This window comes from Cornus florida, unplaced genomic scaffold, assembly GCF_030987335.1.
Source record: "Cornus florida cultivar Cherokee Brave unplaced genomic scaffold, ASM3098733v1 CherokeeBrave_3.0.0_Hap2_Chr04, whole genome shotgun sequence".
In the NCBI taxonomy this organism is placed as follows: Eukaryota; Viridiplantae; Streptophyta; class Magnoliopsida; order Cornales; family Cornaceae; genus Cornus; species Cornus florida.
This window is the reverse complement of record NW_026775574.1, coordinates 94,329,730-94,344,081: the sequence shown is the minus strand read 5'-3', so window position 1 is coordinate 94,344,081 and position 14,352 is coordinate 94,329,730. Positions and strand designations below refer to the sequence as shown.

Below are 14,352 nucleotides of genomic sequence, written 5' to 3'. Positions count from 1 at the left end.
CTCCTTTCATACCAAGTGTTCTGGCTGTTTTCCTTGCCAAGTCTTAATATTTCACCGTATTTATGAATTTCTTGGTGTTTTTTCAGCTACATTCCCGGCCTCCACAGCAAGGAACAGACTTTCTTTTCTTGAGGAACGAGTGTGGAGTAAACCCTCGCCTATCGAGGACCTGCTAACTTCCTCCAACCTCAAGGACATTGCTTCCAGTGCCGTTGCTGCAGACCTCATGGACCTGGCTTTACCATCCTTTGACAGTTTCCCTATGACCGAGGAGGAGATACGGCGGGCTGAGGCTTTAAAAAAGAAAGCCGGAGATGCCCAACCCTTAGTCGTCATTGGATCAACTGAGGATGAGGTGGAGGTTGAGGAACCACCATTGAAAAAATCCCGCCTCAACCCCTCCTCCTCTGGCAAGGGCAAAGTCCCCTCTAAAAGCAGAGGGAAAAAAGCTGGGGAGGCTGAACCTGAAGATGAAGTCAGGGCCTTTGTTCTTGCTGAGACTGGAGCTCCTTGGACTCCTTCCTTCACCAGGGCTGACAGGTCAGTCCTACACTCAGGGGATTCTGTGGTTACAGACCCTTCAGCTGCACTGGCGGTGGCTCGAGGAATGTGGCTCCCAAATGACGAGGAAGCCATCAGCCAAATGGGGTTGGAGCAACTACTCCCCTCTGCCCCAGTCCGGGCCATAGAGGTTCGCATTGCACCTTCAGAATTATGCTACTCTTGCCTGCTTGTGTTTCTATTTATGCTTATATTTGCTTCCCTGTTAAACAGAGTCTATACCACACCATGGCCCTCTGTGCCACTGCTGAAGCTCAATCCCTCTCCATCAAGAAGTTGGAAAAGGATCTTGACAATGCAGAGAAGAGAGCCACTACTGCCTCTACCAATCTGAAGATAGCTTCTGAAGCCAAGGATGCGTATAAGAGGCAGTTGTCAGCCTCTGAGGCTAAGGTGGATTCTCTTCAGGCCGAGGTTCAACGCCTGACCGAGGCTCTTACTACTTGCTTCAAGGCGGGGAAGCAAATGCAGGGGCGCTACTCCTGTCTGGCGCACCTGGCTAGTGCTAAGGCGTTTCGGTCTGGCTATAATCAGGGTTCAGGCCCTAAGACGATGGATCCGGACGCCTTTGACAAGCAGGTGGGGGTGCACTTCCCATATGATGAAGGGCCAGAGGCTTTGGAAGCTGAAATTCGTTTTGCCGAGATGGTGAAGGCACACCTGAAGGGTACTCCTAGCTCCCTTGCTCCTGCGGCTACCTCAAGTCCTAATGTAGTGGATGCTTTTGAATCTACTCCCTTTGATCCGAAGAGGAAGTAGAACTATGTATTTTGTTTTTATGAACAGCCCGTTTTGGGATAATGAATATAACTTTTCGTTTTAGGCTTGCCTGACTTGTTTTTGTTGTATGCTCTTGATATATTTCTCTGACTGGTAATGTGTTTAAACACTAAACATTGTCTTTATACTTCGGATTTATGCTATCCGTGAAAATGCAAGGATTGTGGGAAGAAGGAGATCCTTTTAACAGTTTAGTTGATATCGCAGGATGAGTCATATGGACAATGATTTAACTGTTAAATGAACCTTCCTCGCCTTCTACTCGCCTTCAGTATACATACTCTTTCCTTCTCATGTGTTCCTGATGTGGGGTGGAATATGATGAACTTATGACATATCCGCATACACAAGGTATTAAACACTTGGAGTCCGGAGGAAAGAGTTCTGATCTGAATAGGACACTTAGGGTCCGAAGCTGCCTCGGATACTCAGGATCCGAGGCGAATTATACATTCCCTGGCGTGGAGCCGGAGGGGGGTTTTGTCGAACCGAACACGTAGGGTCCGATGCGAGATTTTCGCCGAGCCGAACACTTAGGGTCCGAGGCGAATGACCTATTCTCCGGCGCTGAGCCCGAGGGGAGGTTTTAAATGAATCACTCCCCGGCGCTGAGCCAAAGGGGAGGTTTTGCCGAGCCGGACACTTAGGGTCCGAGGCGAGAGAACTACTCCCCGGCGCTGACCCTGAGGGGAGGTTATGCCGAACCGGACACTTGGGGTCCGAGGCGAATGAATTACTCCCCGGCGCTGAGCCTGAGGGGAGGTTGTGCCGAACCGGACACTTGAGGTCTGAGGCGAATGAATTACTCCCCGGCGCTGAGCCCGAGGGGAGGTTTAAATGAATCACTCCCCGGCGCTGAGCCAGAGGGGAGGTTTTGCCGAACCGGACACTTAGGGTCCGAGGCGAATGAATTACTCCCCGGCGCTGAGCCCGAGGGGAGGTTTTAAATGAATCACTCCCCGGCGCTGAGCCAGAGGGGAGGTTTTGCCGAGCCGGATACTTAGGGTCCGAGGCGAATGAATTACTCCCCGGCGCTGAGCCTGAGGGGAGGTTGTGCCGAACCGGACACTTGAGGTCCGAGGAGAATGAATTACTCCCCGGCGCTGAGCCCGAGGGGAGGTTTAAATGAATCACTCCCCGACGCTGAGCCAGAGGGGAGGTTTTGCCGAGCCGGACACTTAGGGTCCGAGGCGAATGAATTACTCCCCGGCGCTGAGCCTGATGGGAGGTTTATTTCATATTTTTCCTCAAATCACTTATTATGAGGCTGAAGACTCAAAAATGATAGGAGGCCAAGAAAGCGAGTAACAGTGGTTGTGAAGTTCTCCATTTGTTGACTTTAGAGACCTGCCTCCACTGATACTCCCTTCTTGGCAGCCAAATGTTGTGGACCGCGCATATATGAACCGCATTTATTCTCTATTCCTATCCGATGTGGGACATAGACTAAATTTTGTCAAAAAAGTCGGTGTAAGGAATGCCTCTGGTATTGAGCTTGACAGCTTTAAATACCAGTGGGCCCTCCTTACACCGTAATTAACTATTTGAATATTCCCATATATAACAGAATGTAGCACATACTGTTTTATCGATGTGGGATAGAAAGTTTTAAGCACAGGCCATAATTCATGTGTTTTGTGTCTTGTGTGCTTGTTGGTTTTTGTGTTTGTGTTTTGTTCGTTTTTGTTTTTGTTTTGTAAAAATCATTGTTTTGTGCGACTTGGCATGCGCATAAAAATGTGACTTGGCATGCGCATAAAAATTGCGTAATCATAGAGTTCGTATGACTCCCCATTTTTATAAAAAGAAACAAAAACAGAGGAGAGTGATATTGAATAGAGAAGTAAAATAAAGAAAAGTTTGGCTAACTGCGGACATATTCAGCCTTATTTGTGAAGAACTTATAGCAAAATTGACAAACTTAACTAATGGAAATACCTTTTCAGGTGTATTGCGTTCCAAGGACGCGCAATGGGGCGTCCGCCAGCTTCGGCCAAACGATATGCTCCTTTCCCCACTACTTCGGTAACTCTGTAGGGTCCGGTCCAATGAGGTTCCAGTTTCTTTACATGAGCTGTCTCCTGCTTCAACACCCAATCGCCTACCACAAAACTCCTGATCCTGACGCGTTTGTTATAACTGTTACACACCTGTTGTTGGTAGGCCGCGAGTCGAATTGCTGCTGCATCTCTCCTTTCATCCACCAAATCAAGGCTATGTTCGAGTTGTTGCTCATTGTTCCCCTCCAGCACCAAGGATGTCCGAAGGGTTGGGATTATGGACTCGGTAGGAATGACAGCTTCGGACCCATATGCCATAGCAAATGGGCTTTCTCCCGTGGGTCGTCTTGGAGTGGTTCGATAGGCCCAAAGCACTTGAGGGAGATTCTCGTACCACTTTGTCTTCAATTTCTCCAATTTTTTCTTTAAGCACCCGAATATCGTGCGATTAGTTATTTCAGCTTGCCCATTGCCTTGTGGATGACTAACTGCAGCCAACTTTTGCAAGATTCCATGTTCGCTAAAGAATTTCCTTGTACTTCTGCTATCGAGGTTCTTACCATTGTCCATTACGATGACTTTTGGTACCCCAAACCGGCAAATAATGTTGCTCCAAATGAAATGCTTTACTTCTTCGTGGGTGATGCTAGAGAAGGCTTCAGCTTCCACCCACTTGGTGAAATAATCCGTAGCCAGAAGCACATGCTCCTTTTTGTCCATGGTTTTGGGCAATGGTCCTACTATATCAATCCCCCATTGGGCGAACGGCCATGGATTAGCCATGGCGTGCAAACCCTCGGCAGGTTGGTGCTTTATTGGACCATGACGCTGACACTTGTCACATCGTCTTGAGTACTCCTCGGCATTCCGAGCCAAGTATGGCCAGAAATAACCTTGGGTCAGAATTTTGTGTGCAAGGGATCTTCCTCCGGAGTGGTTTCCACAATCTCCTTCATGAACTTGTTTTAGAATTGTGAGAGCCTCAGTAGGGGTTACACACTTGAGATAGGGACCGGAGAATGACCTTCGGTACAACTGGTTATTGATGATGGCATACTTAGCCGCGGTAAGCCTAAGCTTCCTTGCCTCAGCTTTCTGATTCGGGAGAACCCCTTCCTTGAGGTAGGCTTCGATTGGATCAATCCAGCAGGGCTCGCGTGGTACTTCCGGGATCACCATCACCTCTTGCTGGGGATTAATGCTAGGTCCTTCGAGAACATCGATTGGAACAAGCTGAACCAATTCTTCATCTGAAGACGATGCGGCTGCGGCCAATCGATCTGCTTCGGCATTTTCATCTCGTGGTACCTGATGGAACTCGATTTGATCAAACTCTCGGATAGCACTCTCTACAGCATCTTTGTATGACTTCATACGTTCCTCCTTGGGGGAATATTGCCCCGTCACTTGATTGATCACAAGCTGTGAATCACTAAAAACTTTTAAACATCGTACCTGTAGCTGTTTAGCTAGCCGAAGTCCGGCGAGCATTGCCTCATACTCGGCCTCGTTATTAGTATATGGGAAATCTAGCAGAATTGACTGCTGCAGCTTGGTACCCTCGGGTGTTGTGATGTCAATACCAGCCCCTGCCCTCTTCCGGTTGGACGAGCCATCAACTCGTAACTCCCAGTATGGCTCTGGAAGTGTCGGTTCCTCAGGTTGATCTTCGTACTCTAGTAGGAAATCCGCTATCGACTGCCCCTTATGAGATACCTTCGGTGCATAGGTGATGTCAAAAGAGCTAAGTTCAATAGCTCATTTTGTAATTCGACCAGACAGGTCTAGTTTAGCTAGGATAGCCCGTATAGGGTAATTTGTAAGTACCACTATGCTGTGAGACTCGAAGTAATGTCGAAGTTTCCTCTTGGCATAAATTAACGCCAGGATTACCTTTTCTGTCTTGCTGTACCGTGTCTCGGCATCCGTCATAGTTTTGTTTGTGTAAAAGATTGGGTGCTGAACCTTGTCTTCTTCTTTGATCAACACTGCACTTGTTGCTACAGCTGATACTGCCAGGTACAGGATGAGAGTGTCTCCGGGCGTTGGAGCATAAAGGATTGGGGGTTTTGCCATGTAGCTTTTCAATTGATTGAGAGCTTCCTGCTGCTGAGGTCCCCACATATCTTTGTTTTTGGATCGAATAGCATCAAAGAAAGGTTTATACTTATCAGATAATCGGGATATGAACCGGCTGAGAGCCGCAATTCGGCCGGTTAGAACTTGCACTTCCCTGCGAGTTTTCGGTTCCTGGTTCTGTATGAGTGCCTTTGCCTGAGCTGGGCTTACTTCTATTCCTCTTTTATTTACGACGTGCCCAAGGAACTGTCCTGACGAAACGGCGAAGGAGCACTTGGTGGGGTTCAGCTTCATATTGTATCTCTTGAGAGTATCAAAGACCTCCTGGAAGTGCTTCGAGTGGTCCTCTTTCCGTATACTTTTAACTACCATATCATCGATATAGGCTTCAACTGTATTGCCCAGCAGATTATTAAAAATTTTATTGACAAGTCGCTGGTAGGTGGCTCCGGCATTCTTTAGACCGAAGGGCATCACTCTGTAGCAGTAAGTGCCCGTTTCTGTGATGAAAGCAGTTTTCTCCTCATCTTCAGGATTCATGGGAATCTGATTATAGCCAGAGTATGCGTCGAGGAATGTGAGCCTTTCATAACCCGTCGTAGCATCCACCATTTGATCAATCTTGGGCAGAGGAAAGCTATCTTTTGGGCAAGCTTTGTTAAGGTTGGTATAATCTACGCACACCCTCCATTTCTCATTCTTCTTTTGAACGACTACTACATTCGAGAGCCATTGTGGGTATTGCACCTCTCGAATGAATCCTGCTTGTAACAGTTTATTCACTTCCTCGGCTATTATGCGATTGCGTTCAGGTGCGAACCGTCGGTGCCTCTGTTTGACTGGCCTGAATTCTGGGTTAACCCTCAGACTATGGCATGAGACTGTAGGATTGATCCCCACCATATCTGAGTGATCCCAGGCAAAGACATCCGAATTGCACCGAATAACCCTGATCAATGCTTCCTTCTCTTCGGCTGTGCAAGATGAGCCAATGTAGGTGATCTTCTGAGGGTCTCCGAGGACTACCTCTACAGCTTCGAGGGACTCCTCGGTAGGTGCTTCAGCTTCGGTTTCTTCCTCTGCCTTGAGATACTTGGGCAGAGGATACTGTAGCTGCTATTTGATTGCGTCTTTGGGATTCGCCTCTGACTGAGATGATTTCGACGCTTTCTTTGCTTCGTGTAGCGTTAGCATGTAACATTCTTTGGCAGCAACCTGGTCTCCCCAGAGGTCGATGACCTCCCTGCCATCCGGGGATAAACACCTCATTACTTGATGAAGTGTAAAAGGGACTCCATTCATACGATGGATCCAACCTCTTCCCATAATGAGGTTATAGGATGGATGAATCTCTGTCACGACGAAGTTTTCCTTTAGAGTTCTCTTTGCTGCAGTAACGGATAGATCGACCACCCCAAGCGGATTCACCTTAGTACCATCAAATCCCATTAGGGGGCCGGAAGTTGGCCTGATGGATGATGGTGAAATCCCCAACTGATCAAAAGCTGTTTTTGTAATGATGTTGGCGCTACTTCCCGGATCTACCAGCACTCTCCTGATCATGTAATTCGCTACCAGGAGGCTGATGACCAAGGGGTCCTCATGCGGGCGCTGGACTCTAGAAAGGTCATTGTTACCGAATCCAATGTTGATGCTGCCTGGTGCAACTGTGTTTACCGAAGACAACCTGCGTAACTTATGAGCCTCTCGCAGCCTGGATCTGTACAACTCTTCAGATTCTTCATCATCCTCTGACCTTCCGTGTATAGCATGGATAACCTTTACCTGACCGCTCTCTACCTGTCGAGGGTTAACCTCCCGAGGTCTTACGTGCTCCTTTGTGGCGAGATACTCCACCAATTCTCCTCTCGCTATCATGCTTTCTACTTGTCGCTGTAGGGACCTGCAGTCTTTGGTGGTATGCCCATAATCTCTATGGTAGGCACAATGTTTGCTTTTGTCCCTCTGCTCCAAGGGTTGCTTCATGGGCTGAGGAGTTGCGAACCTCGTCTTATTCTCTTGGAATAGGCGCGCCAAGGTAGTACGGAGAGGGGTAAGCCTGTCCTCTGTCCTTCGCCTTTTCTCAGACGCTTGGGTGACTTGTGTGGCGGTATGAGGGACCTTCTGCATCCTTGTGCTCACAGCTTTCTCTCGAGACTTGTTTTCCACCGTGACGAGGGTAGCGTGCTGTGCACGGTGGGCTACGTTTTCCTCCAACCGGATGTAGATTTGTGCCCTAGCGTTCAAAGTCTGCATATCCGGGGGGGAATATTTGACTAAGGATGTGTGAAACTTGGTTCCCTGGATCATCGCCAACTTAAACGTTTCGATTGCCGTGGCAGGATGGCAATCTGCTATCTCCGAGGCCTCCATGTTAAACCTGGATAAAAAATCTTGCAAAGTTTCTCCCTTCCTTTGCCTTATGGTGAAAAGGCTGGCGATACTTTTCTTCTGCTTCTTATTTCCGCAATACTGGGCTAAGAACATGGTGCACAAGGTCTCATAGTCAGGGATAGACTTGTGTGGCCTATTCCTGAACCATTCTAACGCTGCTCCGGTTAAACTGGTAGGAAAAACCTTACAAATCCACGGATCGTTATGATCGTCCAATGCCATCTTTTGCGCATAATGATCAAGATGCCGAGAGGGGTCTCCTGCCCCATCGAACTGGGTGAAGGATGGCATAGTGAACTTCTTCGGCCTCTCCACAAGGTACACCTCGTCAGTAAAGGGGGTCTTGACCAAGGAATTCTTGTGCTCTCTAGCCATCTCGGCTGGTGTCTGGACTCTCAAGAGCTTCTTTTCGTCGAAGGCATCTTGTACACGTGCGCCATCCGGAACGCCATTGGACCATACGGTGAGCCTACGGCTGGACTCGGCCTGTTCGTCCTGAGTGCGATGCCGGAGATTATCCGAAGCAACCGCCTCGGACCTCGTCCCTTGCTTTTGCTGAACCTCACTAGGACGAGCCCCGTTGGGTGGTGTCTCGTTGGCTGGAGGCTCGTGAACCGGAGGTAAATTCCGGGTGGGAGGTGGTGCCGCAGCATCGCCTGGTGGCGGTTGTGGCGTTAGCCTGGCCATGGCCGTGTGCAGCGTATGAGTCTGCTGCTGAAGCGCAGCTATCTGGGTGACACTCGTATCGTTTGCTTGCCGGAGTGTCTCAAATTGGTGCAAGAACTCTTCTCGCATCTTTTGCATCAATTCTATCTGTTGATTCATTACTGACTCTCCGTTTGACATTCCAGACACGATTAAAGGATTTACTTTGAAGAACAAGTGGGAGTATATTTCTATACGATTCCCACAGACGGCGCCAAGGTGTAGGTGCAAAATTTCGCTCAACCAATAATGACTGAGAAAAATAAAACAACTCACTCAAAAACAATAAAAATAAATAAGAACAATGTGTAGAGAAGTGTGGAATTGCTTGATCCTTTATTGGAGGTCTTAGCCTCTATTTATATACAAAAGATTGCAAAATTATGGTAGGACTCGCGTTGCTTGCCCTCCAATTCTTTCTATATAACCATTCTTTTCTAATAGAGTTCTTTCCATTGTTGAATTTTCCATACATAGAACTTGCCTTGTACAGAACTTCCTATCCGAATTTTCCTTCTACGGTAAATTCTTCAAATGGTAGGATTTGTGCATTCTTGGGCTGAATATATTTTGATCCGGCTGGGCTTGGGTAACAGGCCGGATGTTAAATACTCATATCTGGGCTGACGACAAGCTGGGCTGATGGCTTCTTGATTCGGCCTTGATGGAATGGTCTTGGACTGTAAATACCCTCAACTTGGGCTTGAGCATGATGGGTCTTATATGTCCTTGGCCTATAGATATGGATAGTGATGACGTGTGCGTTTTTTATTGGAGGGAGTTTTTTTTCCTCCACACAAAAGGTCTAGCAATTTATTACTCACATTGAAGGCTCTAGTTTGCAGCTTTGAGGATTCCGTTAATAAAGGTCAATGTCGCCTATATCTTTCGTGGATGATTCTGAATTTTTCAAATGTGTCTCTCTGCCTTTTTTTTTTTTTTCAAAAGTCAAAAACTAAACTACTATTAAATGATGAGCATGTGTAGTAGTGTAAAAAACTACTCCGTATATCATAGTGAATATATATATATATATGGAGTCTTGTCGCGTAGCTTCTTTAACTTTTTTAACCACAAGAATCCATAAGATACCAACTATTAGAGCAGACATGCCTGGCCCACACTAACTGCAGTTTTAAGGATGGGCAACCTAGTACTCAACACCTCAATTTATGTACTTTATTTATTCATAAAAAGAAAAATAAAAGAAGAAGTAGAAGAAGAAGAGAATGTTAAGATGTATGAGTAGATGACTAGACGAGATCACTAATCAAAGTGTGAGATGAATATTAGAGTTCATTTTTATTGGAGAGAAACTAAACCAGATCACTAATCAAAGTGTGAGATGAAAATTAGAGATCATTTTTATTGGAGAGAAAATTCGAGAGAGAAGACTTTTGGAGACCTGGTGATTATCAAATGAGTAAGAATAGTTGTAATAAAGATAAGAGATGGAAATGACGGCAAAAAATAACAAGGGATGAGGTTATTAAAATGTTAAATATAATAGGTGAATTGACATGTAATAAAAAAGTTTGGAGAGAGATAATTCATGTGACCGACCTATTTATATGAAATTAAAACAAGGATGATAATGAATATGATTTAACCATATAAGATATTTCCCTCATAAGATTATTCTAGAACCAGTAATAACCATCAGTAGACTTCCCTCCATATCAGGTGAAGATATATTGTGTAAGTTGAGTAACATTCACCAATATTTGCTCAGGCTATCCTTTTCATTTCATCATTAAAATAAACATGAAGTCCACTTTCCTTGAAATAAGAGAAAACAAACATTTATGTATTTGTAGTATGGAGCCTTGTACCAATAGTGTACTGGGCATAGCTTCAATAATTTTGTTAATTAACCACAAGCATCCATATGATACCAACTGTTACACTGGCCCACACTAATTGCAGTTTTTAGGATAGACAACCTAGTGCTCACAACTCATCTCATGTACCTTCTGCATTCATAAAACACATTTCTCTCCTTGATTCAACTTTTGAACTTCATAAAATTATTTTGGAACCTGATAAGTGGAAAGATATATGTATTGTGTAAGTTGAATAATAAGATTGGCTCAAAGCCTCCAGTCTAAATGATTTTATGTTAATGTATCAGAATCATTGAAAGTCTTGTCAACTAGCAAGTTTTGGAATCAGTACTCATTTGAAGTATGGAGACAGATACGGGATACGGATGCCAAAGATATGGCGACACAACAAAAGAAAAATCAAATATCAATGGAATGATGGTACGACAATATACATATATATGAGTATACATAAACAAGCTTTTTGTGCCCTTCAAGCATAAACCAGATGCTATGCAACACGAACAGAAACTAGACACCAGATTAAAAATAAAATAAAAATCTGGTGCCTATTACAAACATCTTTGAGGGCTATCGATTAACATATTTACCTAGAGACCTTCATGGTGATACACTTTTAAGACGAGATCTAATCAAGGATAGTTGGAGGTTGAAGCAGCTTTGTGTCTTGCTGCATAGCGGGCCAGCGGCTAGCCAGTGCAAGTGCACTACTAGTGAGTTGTGCAATATAGGTGACCCTATTCTCAATAGCAACCTTCAATTTTCCATCCATGCCTTGGACAGAAAATCCATCAACACAAGTGCTCTCTTTGGTGAGCGCGGTACTGAGTTACTGACCCACGTCTGCACATTGCTCATGTGCCACGAGAAGTCCTGAGCCCTAGCTTTACCCATGTGGCAATCTATTGAGATCATATATGGCATCACCTATGTTGGCGATCTTTCACAGCTTGGTACTCCCTAGGCTTGATACCTGAAGTTTTAGTCATCTTGGAGACGAACACTGCAGCCAATCGAGCCCTGGTCAGGCTCACTGACAGGGAAGCTTGAGTTAATTGTTGATCACTCTGTTGTATTGTACTGGCATAACTCGAGGGAGAGTGAACACATAAGGCAGGATAGCTAGTGGCTCTGCGTGAGGTTTTTATGAAGTTTGTGGTGCTGGAATCTATGGCAACGGTAGGACTCGCAGCCATGGTAACTATGAGATGGAATGAGAAGAGTAATAGCAAGCAAAGGCCAAGTTTTGCCATGTTTATGAAAGGTAGAAATGGACTGGTTTTAGATGATATGACTGAGAGAATGGAAGCTTTTGTTTCAATAAGTTGAGAGAATGGAAGCTTTTGTTTCGATAAGTTGAGAGAATGGAAGCTTTATATAGAGATTCTAAGAGGTTGTCACCTATCTTCTTTAAGGTATACCTATCACCTTCTAAGATTAAATAAAAAATTGTCACATGCCTTCTTCTTTCTAGTTCTTTTCTTTTCTTTATATGCTCATCTCCAAATAATAATAATAATAATAATAATAATAATAAATAAATAAAATAAAATAAAATATTAACCACATAGACACATAAGCACGTACATAACCACATAATTAAATAAAATATAATAAAAATAAATAATTAAATTCCCTTTATATCTTTTTAAAAACCAGGGTATTACAGTTCATTCACCTCTATCCCATAGTCAACCCATTCTTTATATTTTTTTTATCACCCTTTTCTCCATTGCCATAATTGATTCATGATAAACAAATATATCACTTTAAAGTACTTGGTGAGGAGGGTTTTCTTCCCAGTTATCTCTGGCGTCACCACCATTGCCATTGCAGTCGCCATCACCATCAGGTCGTCCTGAGAGACCACTTGTTCTTCTTCCATCGTGGCATTCTCTCCCTCCTCTTCAAGTTGATGAAACCAGTTCTCTAGATCCGCCACTCAATCGATGAACTCATCTAGTTTGTTATTGGTTTTGTGTAGAAGAGTGTTGTCAGGGGCAAAGCCATGATTCAAAGGGTGTAGTGTACTTTAACATAAAAAAAATAAAAAAATAAAAAAAAAAAAAAAAAAAAAAAAAAAAAATTCAACTACCCAATGCTTTTTATTAATTTAATTAGTCTTAGTTACTTTAACAATGCAACATAGTCTTAAGTCTTAATAAAAACAGTGATAAGCATAAATTAATTTCAAAAGAAATGTATAAAAACTAATAATGCAGTAAGACACAAATCCAAAATATAGAAGTGTACCTTTCCAAAAAAAAAAAAAAGTTTATAAAGAATAAAGAAAGAAAAAAAACAGAACAAAGAAAAAAGAAAGAACTTTGAAAGGATTAGAATTTAACTAAAAAAATGGAATATAACATTTTTTTCTAATAAGGAATCAAAAGAATTTAAAAGTACAAGAAAAATTTATCATATATTTTTAGAAATTTAAAATTTTAGGGAAGGTTTTGATAAAATTTTAAAAATAAAGTTATGGGGATTGAATTGCACATCTACCTAGGGAGAAATAGTGTTTTGATGAAATTTATAAAACAACTTTAAGGAATTTTTAATTACGGTTGTTTTTGAAGCGATGATCTCAGTTGTAATCCTAAAAAAGGGAGGATGAATGCGAGAAGACAATATAAGGGTAATTTTGCCTTTAAAAATTCATGTTATTTTACTGGACATGTTAGTAGGACCATTTAATTGTTATATTAATTTGTCTTTTTGTGCCACGTAAATTTTGCTCAACAAATCGGTCTAATTTTTAATATCACGACTCGTTGAGCCTTTTTCATTAGTGAATTATGTCATTAACGGGTCAATGGCCTAGCGGTATTAATCTCTTACTTCTCAAAAGAAAGTCAAGAATTTAAGTCTCAGAAGAGACAAGTGTGTGTGACTACCAACTAAAAAGAAAAAAAAAAAAAAAAATACACTTATACCTTAACAAAATTGCTATTATGATAATATCCAATTAAAAGCTCGTACAAACATGATCCAATGTAATGCCCACCTAAAGCGAATGAGACCTATTGTTGGTGGGTGTTGGATTCGTCCCGAGTTGAACCTAGGCTTTCTGTTTTGTTCAAGCATTCTAAGATTTTATTTTCTTTATTATTATTATTATTTTTAAAGGTAGCATTCTAAGTTCTAACCATTAGACTACTCCTCTTCTTCTTCTTTTCTTTTTTTTCTTTTCTTTCTTTTTTTTTTTTAAAAAAAAAAAAAAATTGACCCAAGCGGACTAATTTATTCTATTATTTCAGAATGATGATATTTTTGTATAAAATGTAGGAATGATAAAGGCATCTGCCATAAAAATCTTTGTGGGAATGATGAAGGCATCTGCCATCTATTTATTTTTATAACACAACAACAGAACAACAGAAAGTATTAAACAATTAACTATATTAAGTAATCACATATCAATAACAAAATTCACCCCCTCTTTACGTCAAGAAAAAAATAAAATACCACGTCAATTTGACCCATCTCCCAACAATATCATAGGAACACTTGAATAAAATTAGAGACAGACCTAGAAATTGTGTGAATATTATAGGAACACTTAAATAAAATTTAAGAGGGACCAAGAAAATTGTGTAAAAGGGCATACAAGTAACTTTTTTCTTTTCTTTGTAATTTTAGGAGATGTTAAAATTTTACAAGTATATAATTGAATATGGGAGAAAAAGACACCGAGTCTACATCTCAGTGAATTATTTTTTAATTTCATCTAAGTTTATATGTGTCTCTATTCATTTTTAATTTTGTAGGAGCAAAATTTATTTTTAAATTTTTTATATTTATAAAAAAGATTTTTTTTTTTAAATATATTTTTATAATAAAGAAGGGATGATACAGTAAGTATCATCTAAATCGTTTAAAAGACAAGGGGCCAAATCCGGGTAGCCCATTGAATTGGAGAGGTCTGTTGGGCCCAAACAAAGACGGGCCTTCAGCATGTCGGCTTCATCTGCAACGGATTTAGGGTT

General features: G+C 42.5%; 1 pseudogene; it reads right to left on the bottom strand.

Moving 5' to 3' along the window:
* Window positions 1–10,991: 10,991 nt before the first annotated feature.
* Window positions 10,992–11,616, bottom strand: LOC132305384 (21 kDa protein-like; annotated as a pseudogene).
* Between the last annotated feature and the right edge of the window lie 2,736 nt (window positions 11,617–14,352).